Source organism: Daphnia carinata, chromosome 5 (genome assembly GCF_022539665.2).
Source record: "Daphnia carinata strain CSIRO-1 chromosome 5, CSIRO_AGI_Dcar_HiC_V3, whole genome shotgun sequence".
In the NCBI taxonomy this organism is placed as follows: domain Eukaryota; kingdom Metazoa; phylum Arthropoda; class Branchiopoda; order Diplostraca; family Daphniidae; genus Daphnia; species Daphnia carinata.
Genome location: NC_081335.1, coordinates 9,603,837 through 9,607,332, shown reverse-complemented (window position 1 = coordinate 9,607,332; position 3,496 = coordinate 9,603,837). Strand labels below are relative to the sequence as shown.

The window sequence follows — 3,496 nt, the reverse complement described above, 5'->3', positions numbered from 1 at the left end:
CTGTTTTTTTAAATTAGTATTCGTAATGTTTTTGCATGATTATATGCTTTATCTATTGCTTTTTAGAGCTCATTTAATAGAAAAGTAATTTTGTTCACACAGTATTTGGATTTCTGCATTTGACATTTTCTTACTAGTGTTTACAGGTCTACCATCACCCTCCCTTTACTAATGTCCTTATTCACTTTTTTCTCCTTTTTCTTCGTGCCTCAATAAGGATTCTTGGGAGGGCGTATAAGTACCTTTTAATACACAGACAAATAAGAAAATTATTATATAAAAATAATTCAAGAAACTTTAATTTAATAATGAAACACTGTTTGCCCTTGCGCAAAATATTGTTTTTGCCTTTTGTGGACAAAGGAAAGAACTAGGCCTACATGGTAAGCACGAAAATTTAATGAGTTCCGTGGGGTTTTTGGTGGGTGCTACGAACGAGATTTGTTATCATGAAGTCTAGTTCAGTATTACTAACATTTGATGAATTATGTATATAGGAATAATATTACAATCTTACACAAACTATCGTCTGAAGCAAGGACAAAAGAAAAAGACTACTATAATTCAATTTTGATTCAAATACCATTTATTTCTTTATCGCATTTTTAATTCCTTAGCATGCATTTCACACTTAGGAATTAGTTCTCTAAAATATTCAATTTAAGTATTAAGTAATTAAAAATGGATTACGCAAACACTCGTAAGAATTTTATCAATTTTACAAATCGTTTATTTCTCGCATTGAGCATAAGCATAAATACAGAATTATACGGTGTCTTTCACTTACCACTTGCGGCTTGAACGGTGGTAATCTGCGTGTAGGAGACAGGGTAAAATCAAAACATTCAAATACAACCTGCACGCCTACGTACCTTCCCTTGAACTAGATCTGTACAAGAAACCGGTAGGAAAAATGGATGTAGAATGATTTCTTGATAATCTTCCGGGCCGCCTCCTAATCTCTTACGTGGATCCTTAGCTTAAAGTCCACCAAGAAGATCTTTCGCTTCCTGCAATAGTGTTCGACGGAATCTAACTTCTTCCAAAAGAATACGGTCAAAGAGAATGTCGCGATCCTGGTCGTAAAACGGAAAGTGACCGCAAATGAGCTCATAAATGACAACACCCAAGCCCCACCAACGTACTACACTCCCGTAGTCATCGTCTTCCAAGCACTTTCAGGGGCAAGGTACTCGGGGGTTCAGCAAATGTTTTGGCAGTCCGTCCGTACGTGGTATCCTCTTTACAAAGTCCAAAGTCAGCAATCTTTATGTGTCCATCTTTGTCGAGCAACAAATTTTCCAGCTGGTAACAAAAAATCGTTTCGTACGTGAAACTCCAAGAAACAAAACAATTTATCTAACAGGTTGTTTCCTTAAGGTCCCTACAGATAATGCCTTGATCGTGTAAATAACCTAGCGCTGAAACAATATCCGCTCCGTAAAACCGCGTTTTGTCTTCAGCAAAAATTCGTTCACGTGAAAGATGAAAAAACATTTCACCACCGTTAACATATTCCATTACGAAACACAACCGTTCAGCTGTTTGAAAGGAATATTTTAATGCCTGTTTCGAAGTTTTAAAAATATGAATGAGAAAGGGTGCAATATTATTGAATGAAAACTGTTTTACAATAAAAGAAAAAGGATGGTTGGTAGTGGCACGCGGTTTTCCGTAAGAATGTGGGCAACTTCGTCTTTCCAATAATGACTTCCTTTTTAAAGATTTTGATGGCGAACAAGTAGCCAGTGCCTTTTTCTCGGCCAAGAATCATCTTTCCAAACATAACTTTGCCCAACATTTTGATGAACTCGAAATTTGCTAAACTCTGTTTCAAACAAATATTGCGGTAAAAAAGGAACAACATTGGATTAAAAAACAGTTAAAAATGGTTAAACCGTATTCACTATTAATAAACCACATACTTTTCTCTCTTCGACTACGTACCACTTTCTTTTTCCCTGAATGATGAGGACGATTAGACGTTCCAGTTACAAGAAATTTCATTTGCAATTCACCATTCTCTGCATCCATTGGCAAAGAAACCATTTTGTTAGATAGGGATAACAGTGATGATGAGCCTTTAGGTCGTTTTCTTCGGAAACGACGAGCACATCCACATCATTGCTATCAGGTCTGTATGAAGCCGTTCAGCAACATGCTCAATAGCAGCCATCCATTCTTCCCTAGAATCCAACAACAAAGTTACGCTCACAATTTTTGTTAATTCATGCACAAGAAAACCACTATGCATGAATATTTTTAAAATTAGGTTTTGGCCCTTCACATACCTTCATCTTTCAGAGTCAATATGAAAAGTCCTTTCAGTTACAGTCATCCATTGAAGACCTCGAATCAGAAAGGTGAATTGTTTTGGACGATCCTTTGGTATTATCCAAAAACAAAGTAAAGATATCCTATAAAGTATTGTTAGTAAAAAGTTTTACCACTTTCATAATTTGGCATCCTTTCACAGTAAAATTGTTGAGTGGTTTAGCAAGTCCTATGTTTAGCTTTGGTTTATGCTTGAATCCTAGTAGTAATCCATCATCCAGTAGAACAAAATATCTTTGACACCAATTTTATGTTCTCCTAGAAAACAAAATAAACATTAAATGTGAATAAGCCTGCATTATATATTCCACATCAACAATTTGAGTGAATGCTGTGCGTAAGTTTCTGTAGCAGAGTTTTCTCAACTTACCTCTTTAAAGCAGCCAGCCTTCCTTTATCGTAGGAGTTGTTTACTAGTACTACAGACTCAGCCATTATTTCAATACCAAAAACAGAAGTAAAAAGCCTATGCAAGATTAACTGTAATAGGATCACAGCAACTGGACAAGTGAAAACAGCAATGTGGACATTACAAAAGCGGAAACCATTATGGGGATTAATGAAGCAAAACTTGAACGCCATTTTAGTGAGGCTAGCAGAGAATAGCAGCACAGCAAAGCTATCATTGGGATTTGCGTGCTACACCGATAGATGGAAACCATGAACAATAAAAAAAGAAATAAACTTGTTGAATTTGTAATATAAGCATGATTTTTTTTCTAAATTTCAATAGACAATCTTAGGTTTTTTTTACTACGTTTGTTTTTTGTACTACTATTCATACGATTTTTTGGATACTTACCCTGCTGATACTGCCCTCAGGTGGAGGTTTTGATCACTACTTGAGCTTTAATAACAGCTTTACACCGTCCGCCATTGTTTGTGGCGTCATGAAGCTAGATTTAGCTTGAAAATGCCGAACCCTAAAGAAAATAACAATAGGCTAGTTTCGTATAATTTGATCTATGGAGTGATTTATGATAATGTTAAGAGATCAAGGTAAATAATAATAAAGTTTAAAGGTTATAATATGAGAGGCAGTTTTGGTAAATGGAAAAAGGGAAAACAAGAACTTGAAAGTGTTGTCTAAACAAAATTTGTAGGAAATGAGGACCCAAAAAATAAAGAGCCTTATAAAACGCGAGGGTCCATTGACATCGTC

At 35.6% G+C, this 3,496-nt stretch overlaps 1 pseudogene; it reads right to left on the bottom strand.

Annotated features, from left to right (window-relative positions):
• Positions 1–638: 638 nt before the first annotated feature.
• LOC130685767 (RAC serine/threonine-protein kinase-like) lies at positions 639–2,769 on the bottom strand (annotated as a pseudogene).
• Between the last annotated feature and the right edge of the window lie 727 nt (positions 2,770–3,496).